General features: G+C 42.0%; 14 non-coding genes and 4 pseudogenes across 14 annotated transcripts; all 18 read left to right on the forward strand.

The window, feature by feature from the left end:
- Window positions 1–423: 423 nt before the first annotated feature.
- On the forward strand, window positions 424–518 carry LOC123406630. Its single transcript, XR_006612292.1, has one exon. It is a non-coding gene; the product is annotated as a small nucleolar RNA Z157/R69/R10 (small nucleolar RNA).
- A 63-nt stretch (window positions 519–581) lies between these two features.
- Window positions 582–715, forward strand: LOC123406667. Its single transcript, XR_006612327.1, has one exon. It is a non-coding gene; the product is annotated as a small nucleolar RNA snoR80 (small nucleolar RNA).
- Window positions 716–771: 56 nt separating this feature from the next.
- Window positions 772–864, forward strand: LOC123406580. Its single transcript, XR_006612250.1, has one exon. It is a non-coding gene; the product is annotated as a small nucleolar RNA R38 (small nucleolar RNA).
- An 87-nt stretch (window positions 865–951) lies between these two features.
- Window positions 952–1033, forward strand: LOC123406568. Its single transcript, XR_006612240.1, has one exon. It is a non-coding gene; the product is annotated as a small nucleolar RNA R12 (small nucleolar RNA).
- A 78-nt stretch (window positions 1034–1111) lies between these two features.
- Window positions 1112–1197, forward strand: LOC123406499. Its single transcript, XR_006612189.1, has one exon. It is a non-coding gene; the product is annotated as a small nucleolar RNA SNORD24 (small nucleolar RNA).
- A 317-nt stretch (window positions 1198–1514) lies between these two features.
- Window positions 1515–1610, forward strand: LOC123406544 (annotated as a pseudogene).
- A 72-nt stretch (window positions 1611–1682) lies between these two features.
- On the forward strand, window positions 1683–1778 carry LOC123406538 (annotated as a pseudogene).
- Window positions 1779–2384: 606 nt separating this feature from the next.
- Window positions 2385–2476, forward strand: LOC123406495. Its single transcript, XR_006612185.1, has one exon. It is a non-coding gene; the product is annotated as a small nucleolar RNA SNORD96 family (small nucleolar RNA).
- A 233-nt stretch (window positions 2477–2709) lies between these two features.
- On the forward strand, window positions 2710–2781 carry LOC123406561. The gene has a single exon (XR_006612234.1). It is a non-coding gene; the product is annotated as a small nucleolar RNA R66 (small nucleolar RNA).
- Window positions 2782–3109: 328 nt separating this feature from the next.
- LOC123406542 lies at window positions 3110–3205 on the forward strand (annotated as a pseudogene).
- A 73-nt stretch (window positions 3206–3278) lies between these two features.
- LOC123406543 lies at window positions 3279–3374 on the forward strand (annotated as a pseudogene).
- A 297-nt stretch (window positions 3375–3671) lies between these two features.
- On the forward strand, window positions 3672–3765 carry LOC123406631. Its single transcript, XR_006612293.1, has one exon. It is a non-coding gene; the product is annotated as a small nucleolar RNA Z157/R69/R10 (small nucleolar RNA).
- Window positions 3766–3827: 62 nt separating this feature from the next.
- Window positions 3828–3961, forward strand: LOC123406668. Its single transcript, XR_006612328.1, has one exon. It is a non-coding gene; the product is annotated as a small nucleolar RNA snoR80 (small nucleolar RNA).
- An 89-nt stretch (window positions 3962–4050) lies between these two features.
- Window positions 4051–4142, forward strand: LOC123406582. Its single transcript, XR_006612252.1, has one exon. It is a non-coding gene; the product is annotated as a small nucleolar RNA R38 (small nucleolar RNA).
- Window positions 4143–4212: 70 nt separating this feature from the next.
- On the forward strand, window positions 4213–4293 carry LOC123406572. Its single transcript, XR_006612244.1, has one exon. It is a non-coding gene; the product is annotated as a small nucleolar RNA R12 (small nucleolar RNA).
- Window positions 4294–4369: 76 nt separating this feature from the next.
- Window positions 4370–4455, forward strand: LOC123406500. The gene has a single exon (XR_006612190.1). It is a non-coding gene; the product is annotated as a small nucleolar RNA SNORD24 (small nucleolar RNA).
- Window positions 4456–5064: 609 nt separating this feature from the next.
- On the forward strand, window positions 5065–5156 carry LOC123406585. Its single transcript, XR_006612255.1, has one exon. It is a non-coding gene; the product is annotated as a small nucleolar RNA R38 (small nucleolar RNA).
- Window positions 5157–5368: 212 nt separating this feature from the next.
- Window positions 5369–5440, forward strand: LOC123406560. Its single transcript, XR_006612233.1, has one exon. It is a non-coding gene; the product is annotated as a small nucleolar RNA R66 (small nucleolar RNA).
- Window positions 5441–18062: the final 12622 nt, after the last annotated feature.

Raw genomic sequence — 18062 nt, forward strand, 5'->3', positions numbered from 1 at the left:
GACAACAGTAATGGTTGTTCGTTGGTCTTCAAATCTTAATTTAACTTTTGTTATGTTTGAGATTCTTTATACTTCTGATGAACTTTGATAATAGATCAAATCATTTCTGCAAAAAAAATGCCAAGTAGGAAATTCCACACGCCTAATCGTGGCCGGGCAGCGTGTACACGTGAAAAATCTCACGCGGCAGCCCAGCAGGCGCATGCGTCGGCCCACCCCATCTGCACCCGCGAAGAAGAGCGGAAAACCCTAGACAAATCCCCACCTCCTATTTTCTTTTTATATAAATCCCCACCAACGCCGCCTACAATTTTCAAGCCGCAACAGCTCATCCAGCCAACCCGCATACGCATCGCTCTTCTGATTCTTGACGAATCTCGATTCGTTCCGTTTCTTGTTCTTCATTTCGATGGTGGATGGGTGGTCGTAGCGGTGATGACAAATTTGTGGACTAGAGTTTCTGATGCCGCCTCTTCAGCAGCATCTGCAGACAACCCCTTGGCTGTCTGAGCTCCCAGATCTCATCCCATCGAATCGGTCTGTTCATCCAGTTCTTTATTTTGATTGATGCTGCGTTCATTACCAATTCCTGAGGATGATTTGTGTTCCTCGCGGTAATTAGTCTCGGACGCTACACGCGAATCTCTGATGTGTGGTATATCCTGATTGGTGGCCTCCTCTGTGCCATTTTATCCTGGAAACGCCACATACATTCTCTTTGTCTTTTGTATCTGAAAAATGTTTCGATTTTTTTTTTCAATTGATTGATATGGATGTGGATGATGAGATCACAAGTAAAAATACAGTTATCCCTGTCTTACTTCCTCGGAAGGATGCTGAGAATACTTTTAATCTGACACTACTTTTAATCTGACACCATACACGTAGTGCTGCAAGAAGAATATCTGATTTTCGTAGACATGTTGTTTTTCTTTTGGTTTGGCTTGGATGGCGAGGATGAAGAAGAAAATCATTCGGATTCCCATTGATTTGTAAAAAAAATGAGATCTCTAACCAGCTACTTCTGACTCGTCATACAATCCTCCAACTGGTGGATAGCAGTCGTTTATTTTTTTATTGTTTCAGCTGTGCTTGTTCGTGTTTTTCATGGAGCCAGTGATGTTATCAAAATATTTGCTACTCTTGATGGGGCAACGACCCCATTTGATGATCACAACCACCAAGATCTCTGAGGCCCTGCAAATCATCTCCTATATTTTTGAAGATTATCCGTGCCTGCACATGAAAACTCCTCAGATGCACCGATTCTAAACGGTGGCAACTCAGCTGCTTTGTGCTTCCCCGTGCAATGGTTGGGGCTTGCATTGTACTGACCTGCTTCAGATTCGGTTCAGGAAACACGAGAATGCATACGAAAGAAAAGCCAAATCCGAAACATAAGACTCGTGCAGGCAGTATGGTTTCTGGCCAAATAAGCTTTGAGAGCTTGCATCGTTTCTTTACATGTTGTCCTTGTTGTATTATTAATCTTGTACTGGGTATGATGTTGAAAACTGTCTGATGATGATCAAACTAAATACTTTCGTTCTTCTGATGCGTTATCTCATGGCGCTGTGCGGAAGGAATTTGGAGACCTGAACTGAGGAGACACTTCATTTTATTTCTTTCCACCCTGAAACAATGGATTTAGTTGTTTATCTCATGTTTTCTGATGTTTAAAACTTTCTGATGATGATTAATCTAAATACTTTCGTTCTTCTGATGCGCTATTTCATAGTGCTGTGCGGAAGCAATTTGGAGACCTGAACTGAGGAAATACTAAATTTCTCAACCAAAACAAACATTTTTTTAATTTTTTTTTCAACAACTGGTGTATGGAAATGTATTTGAGTAAGCATCTTTTTATTTGGCGCAGCACCCGAGCGGAAAACCCCAACAAATCCTCACCTCCTACTCCCTCTGTCTCAAAATAAGTGTCTTAACTTTATACTAGCTCTAGTACAAAGTTGTAATAAGCTTGAGACACTTATTTTGGGATGGAGGGAGTATTTTTTTTATAAATTCCCACCAACGCTTCCTCCAATTTCCAAGCTGCAACAGCTCATCCAGGGCCTAATCGTCCTTCTTTGGTACCTACAAGCCAAGCATTAACCATGGTATCTATAATTGGGCCAAGAATTAGCTTTCATGCATTGATAGGAACCTGTGACTTCATGCTTCTTATCCTCTTGATTATTGCACACCTTCTCTCTTTGCTCTTATACTCTTGGTAATAAATTTTTCCTTGATATTGATTATAGTCACCATGAACAGACTGATTGGTCCGCTCTGGTGTGCCATTCTGTTAAATATGTTATTCCAACGTCCAACCCTAAAATAATGTAGATTCAACAACCTTGATGGTTTGTGTTTTTGTTTATGATTGTCCAGTGATGAAAAACCTGATAAATCATACCATCTTTCGGGACTGATTGGTCGCTATGCGTCCATGCTGTCATGATGCAATTCTGAGGCAAATTATGTTGAAGATCACTTACTTTTTGTTTTGAATAATGTGACTCTGCCCCTTGTTTAGTTGATCCTTCTGTTTTATTTCTCTGGGGCTCGAATTTCCCGAAGGGGCTAGACTTTATGGGGATCATCAGTTGATTCACCTACTTCTAGTCGTGTGGTCTAAACTGCTCCTGCTTATCATTATATCTTTTATGATTTTAGTTTGCCCTTTTGTATTCAGTTCAGTTCTGTGAGTCCAGTCATGGCACATCTTTGAGACCTGAGTTTTCTTCCTTGATGAAAATCATAAGCATAATCCCTGAGGGCTACCAAGTTGATCTTCTGCTATTCCTTGATTCTCTTTCTTCACTTTTGGTCGACTATTCTTTTGTTTGATGGAGACGTATTTGCCTAGAACACATTTTCTTACAGCCCAACAATCAATCACCATGGTACTGTCCTTCTGAAAATCTTTAATGTGGAAGAACTGATCCTCGTGATCACCTGTGTTGGTAAAATAAAGTGATATAATTCATGTGTTTATTAGATATATATTATCACCTTGTTTTTGCCTCTTGATGACTGGACAAACATTTTTTGTTTCAGCCTTGTCCTTGTTTTCTTATTAATCTGGTTCTGGGTATGATGTTGAAAACTGTCTGATGATGATCAAACTAAATACTTTCGTTCTTCTGATGTGTTATCTCATAGCACTGTGCGGAAGGAATTTGGAGACCTGAACTGAGGAGACACTTCATTTTATATTATTTCTGCCCTGAAATAATGGATTTAGTTGTTTATCTCATGTTTTCTGATGTTGAAAACTTTCTGATGATGATTGATCTAAATACTTTCGTTCTTCTGATGTGCTCTTTCATAGTACTGTGCGGAGGAAATTTGGAGGCCTGAACTGAGGAAATAATTCATTTCTCACCCAAAACAAGCATTATTTTATTTTTTAAATTCAACGACTGGTGGATGGAAATGGAATTGAGTGACCATCTTTTATTTGGCAGGCCGGGGCGCATCACCCGAGCGGAAAACCCTAGACAAATCCCCACCTCCTATTTTTTTTTTGTATAAAACCCCACCAACACTGCGTACAATTTTCAAACCGCAACAGCTCATCCAGTCAACCCGCATATGCATCGCTCTTCTGATTCTTGATGAATCTCAATTTGGTTTGTTTCTTGTTCATTTCTATGGTCGATGAGAGGCCGCAGCGGTGATGACAAATTTGTGGACTAGAGTTTCTGATGCCGCCTCTTCAGCAGCATCTGCAGACAAACCCTTGGCTGTCTGAGCTCCCAGATCTCATCCCATCAGATCGATTTGTTCTTCTACTTCTTTGTTTTGATTGATGCGCGTTCATTACCAATTCCTGAGGATGATTTGTGTTCCTCGCGGTAATTAGTCTCGGACGCTACACGCGATTATCTCATGTGTGGTATATCCTGATTGGTGGCGTCCTCTGTGCCAGCTTATCCTTGAAACGCCACATACATTCGCTTGACGTCCTCTCTTATTTCTCTCTTCCTTTCTTTGTCTTTTGGCTCTAAATGTTTCGAATTTGATTTTTTTCCAGTCGATTGGTATGAATGTGGATGATGAGATCACAAGTAAAATACAGTTATCCCTGTCTTACTTCCTTGGAAGGGTGCTGAGAATACTTTTAACCTGACACCATATATGTAGTGCTGCAAGAAGAATATTTGATTTTTGTAAACATATTGTTTTTCTGTTGAGTTGGCTTGGATGGCGAGGATGAAGAAGAAAATCATTCGGATTCCCATTGATTTGTAAAAACATGAGATCTTTAACCAGCTACTTCTGACTCGACATACAATCTGCCATCTGGTGGATTAAGGCGTTTATTTCTTTTTGTTTTAGTTGTACTTGTTCGTGTTTTTCATGGAGCCAGTGATGTTATCAAAATATTTGCTACTCTTGATGGGGCAACGACCCCATTTGATGATCACAACCACCAAGATCTCTGAGGCCCTGCAAATCATCTTCTATATTTTTGAAGATTATCCGTACCTGCACATGAAAAGTCCTCAGATGCACCGATTCTAAACGGTGGCAACTCAGCTGCTTTGTGCTTCCCTGTGCAACGGTTGGGGCTTGCCTTGTACCGACCTGCTTCAGATTCGGTTCAGGAAACACGAGAATGCGTACGAAAGAAAAGCCAAATCCGAAACATAAGATTTGTGCAGGCAGTATGGTTTCAGGCCAAATAAGCTTTGAGAGCTCGGAGTGTTTCTTTACATATTAGTCTGTCGAAACAGAAGCAATGTTGTTGCCTGGAGCTGAATATTCAAATGTCAGATTTTTAGCCATGGCTGATCAATAACATGATGCGTGTAAGACAACCATACTGATAATCTAACTTGGCTGCAGAGTGATCCATTACGAATTCCTGATGATGATTTGTGTTCCTTGTATATCTTGATTGATTGGTGGCGTTCTTGTTGACATATATTTATTTTTCTGCTGTTGGGATCTGATTTTGGCGATAATGTTAGTTCCTTCGTGTTTGATATATGAAGATGTGGTATGTTCAACAAATGTTAATTTTTTAATTTGTTTTCAAATCAAACTGATTAGTATGTATGTGGATGATGAGATGACATGTAAAAATACAGTTATCCCTGTCTTACTTCCTTGGATGGGTGCTGTGAATACTTCGACTGGACCCTTGCTTTTTATGTGCACTGATCTTTTCCTAGTATGTACAATATCTTTTAATATTGTTTAGAAGATCTTGGCCGGTGTTGAAATTTATTGATTGCTGAACCAACCATTGTTTGGATCTGTAGTCTCTATGTGTCACATTGAATTGACTCACCAACAGTTGTAAGAGGAGACTGAGCAGCTTCAGTGTAGTAGGTTCGATTGTGTCTGATTCCGTGAGTCCAGTGATGGCACATCTTTGAGACCTGAGTTTTCTACCTTGATGAAAATCATAAGCATAATCCCTGAGGGCTACCAAGTTGATCTTCTGCTATTCCTTGATCCTCTTTCTTCACTTTTGATCGGTTATTCTTTTGCTTGATGGAGACGCATTTGCCTAGAACGCATTTTCTTACAGCCCAACAATCAATCACCTTGGTACTTCCCTTCTGAAAATCTTTAATGTGGAAGAACTGATCCTTGTGATCACCTATGTTGGTATGGTTCATGTGTTGATTAGATATATATTATAACCTTGTTTTGGCCTCTTGATGAGTGGATAAATATATTTGGATTCAGCCTTGTCCTTGTTTTATTATTAATCTGGTACTGGGTATGATGTTGAAAACTGTCTGATGATGATCAAACTAAATACTTTCGTTCTTCTGATGCCTTATCTGTTGGTCGTCGGTCGCACGTCTCGGGCAATGGGCCCAACCCTCTGCCCCAGTGTGATTGAGTATTTTCCTTTTAGGGGCCAGTCCATGGTAATTGTGCGATAAAAAATTCTGCATCGGAAAAATAATAATTGATTCTTATGGTCTTGAACCCCAGACCTCAACCATGGTTGCGAAGCGTGTAACCAATTGTGCTGGACCATGCTGGCATCAACTTTGGGTTCGCTATCCCATAAATAGTCCTATCTCGTTTTTTGTATCAGATTTCCCAAGTTCATATATGTGCATAAGTTATGTGGAAAATAAACAAGCCGACCCTCTAAAAAGAAAAAGGCCTTCTTAATAAGAAAACAAAGGTGGTCTGACATTTGGCTTAGATTTCATGGAATGTTGTGATGCTAAATTAAGTATGGATGGTCGGTTTCAATAGGCACAATAAAGAATACCACAATTTAGCCTGTCGGCATAAAAAAGGAACGGAAGATTTAAAAAAAATATGAAGGAGAGAATGACACAAAAGAATTGGTAACTAAAATGAATTTATCGAGGGACATGGGAAGGGCACGCGTATATGCGTTGTCGCTTAGCGTTCGACTGTGATGTGCAACAAAAATACCACAATTAGAAAGATGAGAAGTGCTATGTAAGCGTTGAGTTGCATGCAACAAATAGGGGTGATTTCGTTTACACGTAGACAATTTCTTTTGTGAATCTTCAAGATGGCTTAAAATGCATTTAACAGACCCTTTTATTAAGATTTTTTCATGACTTGGTGCAAGTTTCAAACATTGCAATAACTTACAAATAATGCATTGGTACGAAAGATTTGAAAACTAGGCTCTTTAAGATCAAAATCGTTTACCAAAGTAATTGTATGTTGTTCGTGAGCATCATCACTAATCACGGCTTGTATTTCGTGAGCATCATCATCTTGATAGAAACTCCTCCAAAAACCCTGTGGAAAAATATGAGGAGAAAAGTGTTTGATATGTTGATAAAACTCCTTCAAACCCGGTGGAAAAAATAAGGAGAAAATGACTCAATATGAGAAACACATAGAATTTAGAGGACAATAAATATGTCGTATATACTTTCCTAAAAACCCTGGTGGGGAAAACATAAAGTATGACATGATCTCATGTTGATATTACCTCATTAAAAACCTTTATGAGAACCTGTATAGTAAACTCATGAAGGAAAAAAGAGTATAATATGATGCGTTGAACATGAATAATTTGGGAAGATACTCCCCTTGATTCTTGCAAATTTTGAAGCTGTCACATACCAATTTCATGAACATATTTCTGGAATGTAAAAATTGGTACAAACTTCGTGAGAAAATCGGTCACATGATTTGATTTGCAAGATATGCAATATAGCGATGTTGCTTATTACATAACCTATTTGCATCCGGACAACACAAGAAACATTATCGTTGAGATAATGGTTGGTGGATTAGCCATGAGGTCTATTTTGAAGACTCTTCACGAGAAGGCTACCACACCTAGTGGGAATACTAAGCTTGTCTATGATCTGACATAGCGGGGATCTAATCAATGTATCCAATGGTATTGATATTCAGATTTCTCTGAAACTTGAAGAACGAGGACAAGATGTTTGATGCCCTTGGAGATATCGATAGATATTCTTGAGTCCCAACCAATTGCATTTGGTGGATCCAATGGCATTATAGAACGTTGAGTCCCAATATCTCATTTCCATCGCCTCTTGGTATAAATAGATCTTTCTCTACATCTAGAGAATGAACTACCATGAGAATAAGGATGGATAAGATTTGTCCATAATGAATTTCTCTAATATATTTTGGAAATAGACAACATAATATACCACAATGTATGAATGAAGGTGATCAAGCTGTAGTAATGAGCGGTATTCTGGTTTACCAAAATCCTTCATTTTAAACTCCGTCATTTAGATGATTACATGTGTCGTCATTGCAGACACACAAACATGGATAATCATCATTGTAGGAGTAATCCTTGTGTATAAGGAACTCACTATGTCGGTTGTACCATATGTACCGACAACAATAAGTCGTATGGTGACTTACTGATTTTTACACAATGTATGTTGCATTTTGCATTTCGATTCAGAAGTGAGATTCCATCGGGAATCCATCATATATGTCTGAATCTAGTGATCCACATGGATATGTGATCACTACATCTATCCACTGCATAGGTAGATGATTTTGCACTGCCAATGATATAATTTATCGGAAAGAGATTCCACCTATGGAGAATAGTTGGGTATCTGCGTGAACCCTTGTGCTACAATACTTGCTCTATGTTTCACCACCTTGTTCTCAATTCTGTTTCCAGAAGAAAACTGGTGTAGGTATTGCTTATGAATACCTTCCCATTATTGAGCAAGATTATTTCTACCTAGATTATACCCTTTGTTTGAGCTCAGTCTGAGTGTTGTTCACACTTTGCCATGGCCATGGTCTTTGGACCTGAATCATGTGAAAGGTTTTGCAATCTAATTGAGAAATGTATGTCGACAATTGTAGACTTCTGGTGACTACTCGCGATATAGTTTGATGGAAATATCGTTACTCATGGTGACTACTCGCGATTTCCCAATGCGGTTGAGTCAGGTATTCCAATGTCCCGGTCATTGTGTGCACTATGACATAGGTTTGTGGAGGTTTCCCATCCACTGGGTATATACTACCCATTAGGTATCTGTCAACGTGAACTTGACTTGCATTTACTGATTCACAGGCCTTGATATCCTTGCTTGCAAGAAGCTGAATCCTGATATACCATCATCATACTTTTCCCCTGGTGCTTTGAACGGGGAGTTGAGTGGTTTTAGTTGGTACCTCCACTCTTTCCAATGTATTTTTGCAGGATTGTAGGATTGCGTGACACCTTTATAGTCAGTAAATGAATCTGGCAGGTTATTTGCAATGTGTTGCAAACCTTCTGAATGCATGGTTCATATCTTTGAGTACGTGGATTTGAGGCAGAAATGTGTTGAACATTCCACTAATTTCCTGGCATTTTCACGGTACTTGAATTCTCGCCCTAATGCCTGGAAATATTCCTCACTGAATCAACATACTGGCCTTGAATAACTCCCCATGTGAGGGGCTTGATGTATCAACGGAAATACAGTTATTCCTCACATAGTCCCAACTATATGTTGAGGGGCCAATGATGTATGCCGGGTGGTGATGTCGGTATGCAACCGAATTACCGCAGATGGGAAATACTTGGTAGATTTCCACGTATCAAAGATAGAGGGGAATAATATTATGCAGTTCTGCCATGAGCGTGTAAAACTGCATGACTCCAACGTCAAGTTGGTAAGTTGCTATTTCAAAATAAAGATCATGTAATGAGCTTAATTCTTTGGATATAGGATTCTACCAAATCATTTTGAGTCTAGACAGACAAATTGCTAAACTTCAATTCAAGGGCCATAGAGAAGACACTCAAGGAGAATTCTGCAATGTTATCCATTCGATTTGCGTGAAATCGATGTCAGGATAATGAGCCAATGGTTTTGTGTGAGTAAAGCACACACTCAAGACCATCATGTAGATATGTCCTTTAGAACCATGAAACACCTGAATAGTCTAGTCAATGGATGGGAAGAGTCACTTACCTCAACTTGATGTATTCAAGGAGTCTAAGTGGTTCAACGTAGACTTTAAGGTGCGCAAGCCTTAAAATTAGTTTCCTCGTGTCACATGTAGTGCACATAAAATCCAAATATTGTTAGAATTTAGCATCATAATAATCATAAACCAATGGAATTGCTGATAGTTTCGGTTTTAGCCCAATGTCTGGATGACCAAGGCGAATATGCCAAGTTTGTCATGTACAAGACATTATGGAAAACTATTTTGGGCGCAACATGTCCTACGGATTTTGTAGTATGTGTGGTACAATCCAGATGATACATACATAATGTGCTTGTCATATTCGTTGCATATGGTAAAGAGAAGTCATTTCTCTTTGATGTCATCATAAGTTTCGCAATGGAAACTCTTTTGACGGATACCTCTATAGTTTAGTAGGGTACGAGTTAAATCAGGAGCAATAAAGCATCCTCACATTACTCAAGTACCCAGAGGGATAGTAAATATGACTCGATTTGAGCCAACAAATTCCTCATCGCGTCTAGCGATTTTTAAATATCTCATTTCTCTCAGTGAGAGTGGAAACATTGGACTTCCCTGAGTATAGAGTTTGTGGTGCATATGTCCACAAGGAACATATCATCTTTCATTGGATTGACTCCCGTAGAAATCTATATATAGACATGAAGATTCTCAATATGAAAATCATTGTGAGATATATATAATACATATAAACGTATTTGTACCAAATGTTGATACAATATATGATGACAACAATACTTATGGTGCTAATACAACATCATAAATGGACATAAATAAATATTGACCACTCAAGAGATTGAGAGACTACTCATAGTCTCCAAACATGTCGGTTAAACATGTCATTCTCCATGTCCATAGGATTCCGTCATCAGTGGTGATGTCGGGTTGAAGGTTGAAGTGGGCTTCAAACCTTTGCCCTTGAGTTCATTGTATCCCAGGAATTGCTAATACAGAATAACCAGATGCTGAGATCTGAATCTAATGGCTTATGATATATAAGACACCATTTTTCTGTTAGCGGTGTGATCATGACCACAGATGAGGATTGCACACTTTATCCCACGAGAGACAAGAGCAATCATGATGCCCATGGCCCAGAGAGGGCAATGGTGGCCATTGTGGGCGAGTGCCTCAAATTCTATAGCCATATTTTACCGATATGGGTAAACCATAGATAATTAATTTACAGTCAGTAAATTAAAGACCATCATGGTTGATGTTGTAACAAACTTAGCAAAATTAATGTGTATTTTAAGAAGTTATCTTGAAACCATTAGTGTGAATCTCAAATTGCTAAGTATGACACCTTGAACATAATCTTCAAGATGGAGTAGATCTCACAGCACTAGGAAGTATAATCTGATGAAATCAGTAGATACTCACTTGTAATGCCTTATGTCATGACTTAGTAAAATGTGTGGGAGAGCACTTTGTAAAGCAATCATAATGTTGAAACGATAAAATGTAGGCTTTATCAGTAGTCATCGATAATCTGAGGCAACATATCCATATGACTACATTGTGATCTCAATACATCAATTTAAAGAAAATCACTTTGAATTTTGCATCTGTATTTGCAAGAAATTTAAAATCTCAATTGCAAATAAACGTATTAATCTCGACATGTAGCGAACATGGAGATGCATACATTTCGGAATACATCGTACTCAACAGAAATACACTACTATTGTAATGAATAGTAATGATGTTGTAAACTTGATGTTCAAGTGAAAAACTTGAATTGTATAGAACTCAAATTAAGTGAGATGATCTTGTATCAAGTTGCAAGATAATTCAGCAAAGTGAATTAATATTTTGCGAGAAAAATAAAATAATCTCAATCGCAATGAGATTGTGTTGCAAGAAAAGAAAATTCTCAGTCGCAAATCAATATTGTTGTGCGAGAAAACTTATCCTCAATCGCAAATGTCATGTTTTTGTACAAAATATTTACATTGTACAAACGACCTGACCATTGATTTGTAATTTACAGAGACTTGAATGTGAAATACATATAAGTCGAGGATTACTCCGCATACTGAACTAAGTCAAAAGACTTAGAGAACAAACGACGGCGCCCAATCCGTAAATACGCAAAACAACTAGGCCTGAAATACAAAACCGAGAAGAGATAAGTCCAGGTTTGCTATCTCTTCGTCGGTGTGGTCTGTGGATACGAAATCGATTGATTCTATCCATCGCATGGGCACAGAGCATGAGAGGCCTGATGCCTGCGGCTAACCGAGCATCAGTAGCCGGCCTCGCAACCACATCGTTGGCTACTGCCTCTACGGGAGGAGGCGTCACCGCGGGAGCGGCCGACGCGCGGGTGGGTCAGGACGGGCAGGGCCGGCCACGGCCTGGCGCGGCCGGGTGACGGCCCGGCGACCACGTGCTGGACACAGGAGGCGACGCAGCCGGGTGGAGCACGGCCCCGGCCTGACGCGGGCTTGGGGGCGGGGAGGCCATGGCGCGGTGGCCAAGAGACAGGCTCTCGTGATGGACTAGCCGAGTGCCGGCAAGGCATGTTGAGTAAATAGGCAATTTTCCGAGTAGATTAATCCATGAAATAATTACTAACATGGCATTGACTAGGTTCACGACATACTGATCACGGAGTATACTAGCAAGTACTACACATATAGCAGAAACATCTACGCATATAGGCAGTATTACTAGTGCAGACAGAAACATGAGAGAGATAAACATATCATACCCTCCGATCGGCCAGTTGGCCGTAGCAGCGGCGGCAGTATCCTCTGCCGCCTTCTTCTCGGCTTCGGCGTTCTCGCGGAGACGATTAGCTTCGCTCGGTGAAGACATGGCGATGATGAGGGCGACGCGGACGTAGACGAAGCAGACAGACGGAGGCGAGCAGTCGCGTGATCGCTCCCCAAAAACCTAATCGCCCCTCTCTCGTACAGGAACCGTTCCTGACCGGCAAAAATAAGCGCGTAGGTATGAGCTCGGCTCGGCTCATTCCTGCGGCGCGGCGCGTCGTGACGAGGCGAGGCGAGGCGAGGCGAGGCGAGGCGTGGCGTGGCGAGGCGGGCGGCGGAGGAGGAGTGCGCGAGGGCACCTTCTCTTCTCACTCTCCAATAGCATGTGGAAGAGAGACCCTTATAAAGGGGTCCAAACTCTCCTCCACTAGCGGGGTGGGACTAAAGTCCCACCACCTTGTCATGCCACCACCTACATGGGCCCTTGGAGATTTTCTGAAATTCTCTAATGGGCCTAAAGCCCACCTCCAAATTTCAACAATCCCCCACCAGATCTCAAGGGCACATCGTGTTCCCTCGTTCCAATCACTGTTTTAATATACCAGCATTTCAGTGAAGACCTGTTAAGGTTGAGCTTCACCTAGAGCAAGTAGCTACACCCCTTTACAACTGAACAATGGACTATGCCTTGAATTGTCAGTTTGGCGTAAAGGAGCTTCACCACAAGTCTTACTAGTACTAGACTGCCGAAGGTGACCCCTCGGGTGGAGCATATTAGTCACACTCCTGGCCTATTCATGAGTTTACTAGAGATCACCCAAATCTCATAGAATGTGACCAGCAGTCAAGCTCATATAGGTGTGTTCCTCCAAAGATCGCTCTGTAGGACATCATCTTGCTTACATATAAGCTTTAGAACACATTAAGATAGTAGTCATCCTACCATACAGTATCCGAGAGTATTGCATCTCCAACGGAGTGGGTTAGTAAAGTTACTCTCCTCAGTTCACCACTGGCTTGTTTTCCCAGGTCCTACTTCACGGGATCTCCGATCATATAGGTTGGGTTACTACCATGGCAACTCATGTGGGTCTCATACCCATCTCCCTCGATGCACTATCTATCACAACACGTGATAGCCCTTTAGTAAAGGGATCTGCCAGATTCTTAGCCGTTTGGATATAATCCAACGCTATCACTCCGGAGTTTCTCAAACGTCTGACAGACTTCAATCTCATTCTTATATGTTTGTTGGACTTCATATTGTCCTTTGAACTCTTCACTTTAACAATAACCGTCTGATTATCGCAGTTCATAAGGATAGCCGGAACCGGCTTCTCAACCACAGGTAAGTCCATCAAAAGATCTCGAAGAAATTCTGCTTCGACACCAGATGTGTCTAATGCTGTTAATTCTGCTTCCATTGTCGATCTTGTTAAGATCGTTTGCTTGCAAGACTTCCAGGAAACAGCACCACCCCCAAGAGTAAACATATACCCAGTAGTGGCCTTCATCTCATCAGCATCAGAGATCCAATTCGCATCACTATACCCTTCAAGTACCGATGGGAATCCCGTATAGTGAAGCCCGTGGTTGACAGTACCTTTCATGTAGCGCATTATTCTTTCAACAGCACGCCAATGAACATCGCCCGGGTTTGCAACAAACCGGCTAAGTTTGCTCACAGCAAACGCGATGTCAGGCCTCGTTGCGCTAGCTAGGTACATAAGTGAACCGATAATTTGAGAGAATCTCAATTGATCTATAGCTGTGCCTTTAAACTTTAGAATAAGCACACTAGGATCATAAGGTGTTTGACAAATTTTGCAGTCTGAATATCCAAAGCGACTCAAAATCTTATCAACATAGTGGGATTGCAGAAGTGTAATCCCACCCTGATCATCTCTCAACAGCTTGATGTTCAAGATAACATCAGCCACCCCAAGGTCCTTCATCTCAAAGTTTTGAGACAGAAAAGAGTTAACCTCCTCAATTACTTTGAGGTTGGTTCCAAATATCAGTATGTCATCAACATACAAGCACAATATAACTCCTTCGCCCCCACCATGGCGATAGTATACACATTTGTCAGCTTCATTAACAACGAAGCCAACAGATGTCAGAGTTGTATTAAACTTCTCATGCCATTGCTTAGGTGCTTGTCTCATACCATATAAATATTTCAGCAACTTACACACCTTTCCTTCCTGACCTTCTATCACAAAGCCATCTGGCTGTTGCATATAGATTTCCTCATTTAGCTCTCCATTCAGGAAAGCCGTCTTAACGTCCATTTGATGAACGAGAAGACCATGAGAGGCCGCCAATGAGAGTAGTACTCTAATGGTGGTCAGTCTAGCCACAGGTGAATAAGTATCGAAGAAATCTTCCTCTTCTTTCTGGGCATAGCCCTTGGCCACAAGCCTAGCCTTGTACTTTTCAATCGTACCATCGGGCCTAAGCTTCTTTTTGAACACCCAGTTGCATCCCAATGGTTTGCAACCATAGGGACGATCAGTGATTTCCCATGTCCCGTTAGCCATGATGGAATCCATCTCGCTACGGACCGCAGCTTTCCAGTAATCAGCATCTGGAGAAGCATACGCTTCTGAAATAGAAGTGGGATTATCATCCACGAGGTATACGAAGAAATCATCACCAAAGGTCTTTGCAGTCCTTTGTCTCTTGCCCCTACCACGGGCTTCCTCGTCATCCTCCTCAGGATTTTCATCATGTGTTTGTTCATAGTATTCCATAGGAATGGCAGGCTCAGGAGTTATCTCAGATTCCTGTCTAGAAGTGCTTTGCATATCTCTCATGAGAAATATATCCTCAAAGAATGTAGCATCCCTCGACTCCATTATTGTACCGACCTTCACGTCAGGTACCTCAGATTTCACTACTAGAAATCTATAGCCTACGCTATTCTTAGCGTATCCCAAATTAACGCAGTCCACAGTCTTTGGTCCAAGCTTACGCTTCTTGGGGATCGGTACATTGACTTTCGCCAAGCAGCCCCAAGTACGTAAGTATGAGAGCATCGTCCTTCTCTTCGACCACTCCTCGTAGGGAGTGACCTCATTATCTTTTGTAGGAACTTTATTCAGGACATGACACACGGTCAATATAGGCTCCCCCCACCATGCCTTGGATAAACCCGATGTATCTAACATGGCGTTTACCAAATCAGTTAGAGTACGGTTTTTCCGCTCGGCAACCCCGTTTGACTGGGGTGAATAGGGAGGCGTCCTCTCATGAATAATGCCGTGTTCCGCACAAAATGAATCAAATTCGTTTGAGAAGTACTCTCCACCACGATCAGACCGGACTCGTTTAATTTTCTTTTCAAGTTGATTCTCAACTTCTGCCTTATAGATTTTAAAGTAGTGTAGAGCCTCATCTTTAGTATTTAACAGATACACATAGCAAAATCTAGTGGAATCATCAATCAATGTCATGAAGTATTTCTTTCCACCTTTAGTCAACACACCATTCATCTCACAAAGATCAGAATGTATGAGTTCTAATGGTGCCAAATGTCTCTCCTCTGCAGCCTTGTGAGGCTTGCGACGTTGCTTTGCTTGCAGACACGAATGGCACTTAGAACCTTTGGCTAAAGTGAAAGTTGGGATTAAATTCAGTTTTGCTAGCCGCGACATAACACCAAAACTTATGTGACAAAGACGTGAATGCCAAACTTCAGATTCATTAACACTGGAATGAATATTGTTCACGACTTTATTACAAAAATCTTCTAGGGAAAGGCGGAACAGACCTCTGCATTCATAACCTTTTCCAACGAAAAGTCCATATTTCGTAACTACTACTTTATTAGACTCGAACACCAACTTAAACCCTTCTCTACACAGAAGGGAGCCACTAACGAGATTCTTCTTGATGGCGGGGACATGCTGCACGTTCTTCAGCTGCACGATCCTTCCCGAAGTAAACTTCAGATTGACCGTGCCAACACCAAGAACAGAAGCACTCGCGCCATTCCCCATCAATACGGACCCGCGACCGGTGGTCTGATAAGAAGAGAACAATGATAAGTCAGCACACACATGAATATTTGCACCCGTGTCCACCCACCAATCGGTGGACTGACAAACTGTAAATACAGTAAGTAAATTACCGTACCCAGATGCACCACTTTCATTGTTGCCCACAATCATGTTTGCAGACTTGGAGTCCTGCGCCGGCTTCTTGTATTTGTTTGGGCATTTGTTCGTCCAATGTTCCTCTGAACCACAAGTATAGCAGCCATCTCCCTTCTTATTCTTCTTGAAGGGCTTCTTTCCCTTCTTCTTGAAGTCGGTATTCTGTTGGACAGAATTCTTTCCCTTGGGCTTGTGAGAATCGAAGTTCCTCTGATGTACCATATTGGCAGCAGAAGAGCTTTCCACTGCTTTTCCATTGGAGTCCTTTGCTCTCGAGTTCTGCTCAACACTCAGATGGCCGATGATGTCCTCTACTGAGAACTCACGCCTCTGATGTTTCAGAGTAGTAGCAAAGCTCCTCCAGGAATTAGGGAGCTTAGCAATTATACAGCCCGCGACAAACTTGCCCGGCAAATTGCATTTAAGAACCTCAAGTTCCTTAGCTATGCATATTATCTCATGAGCTTGTTCCAATACAGAACGGTTGTCAACCATCTTGTAATCGTGGAACTGCTCCATAACATACATCTCACTCCCAGCATCGGTGGCCCCGAATTTAGATTCGAGTGCCTCCCACAAGTCCTTGGCAACATGCATATGTAAATATGCATCAACCAGCTTATCTCCGATCACGCTAATGACTGCTCCAAGGAATAGGACGGTGGCCTCCTTAAACATCTTCTCCTGTTCAGGAGTGATAGTTTCCGTAGGAGTGACACCGGCTACCCAGAACACGTTCATAGCCGTGAGCCATAAGGTGGTTCTCGTTTGCCAACGCTTGAAAAAAGTACCGGTAAACTTATCCGGTTTTAGTGCAGCAGCAAAACCATTACTCGAAAAATTCCTACAGAAATTAGGTTTTTGGATTGTTGAGTAAATAGGCAATTTTCCGAGTAGATTAATCCATGAAATAATTACTAACATGGCATTGACTAGGTTCACGACATACTGATCACGGAGTATACTAGCAAGTACTACACATATAGCAGAAACATCTACGCATATAGGCAGTATTACTAGTGCAGACAGAAACATGAGAGAGATAAACATATCATACCCTCTGATCAGCCAGTTGGCCGTAGCAGCAGCAGCGGCGGCGGCAGTATCCTCTGCCGCCTTCTTCTCGGCTTCGGCGTTCTCGCGGAGACGATTAGCTTCGCTTGTTGAAGACATGGCGATGATGAGGGCGACGCGGACGTAGACGAAGCAGACAGACGGAGGCGAGCAGTCGCGTGATCGCTCCCCAAAAACCTAATCGCCCCTCTCCCGTACAGGAACCAGAGAGGCGAGGTTTCGGAGGCCTGCTCTCCCGTCGACCGTGTACGCGGCAAACGGGACGGAGTCGCCGGCGGCAGCAGTTCAAGGACGGCTAGGGTAGGCGATCGCAAGGCGGCTGGGTGGAGAGACGTGGGCCGAACCCACGTCCGAGTCAAAAATAAGCGCGTAGGTATGAGCTCGGCTCATTCCCGCGGCGCGGCGCGTCATGACGAGGCGTGGCGAGGCGGGCGGCGGAGGAGGAGTGCGCGAGGGCACCTTCTCTTCTCACTCTCCAATAGCATGTGGAAGAGAGACCCTTATAAAGGGGTCCAAACTCTCCTCCACTAGCGGGGTGGGACTAAACTCCTACCACCTTGTCATGCCACCACCTACATGGGCCCTTGGAGATTTTCTGAAATTCTCTAATGGACGTAAAGCCCACCTCCAAATTTCAACAAGGCGTGTC

The sequence above is a fragment of the Hordeum vulgare genome, chromosome 6H (genome assembly GCF_904849725.1).
Source record: "Hordeum vulgare subsp. vulgare chromosome 6H, MorexV3_pseudomolecules_assembly, whole genome shotgun sequence".
Classification (NCBI taxonomy): Eukaryota; Viridiplantae; Streptophyta; class Magnoliopsida; order Poales; family Poaceae; genus Hordeum; species Hordeum vulgare.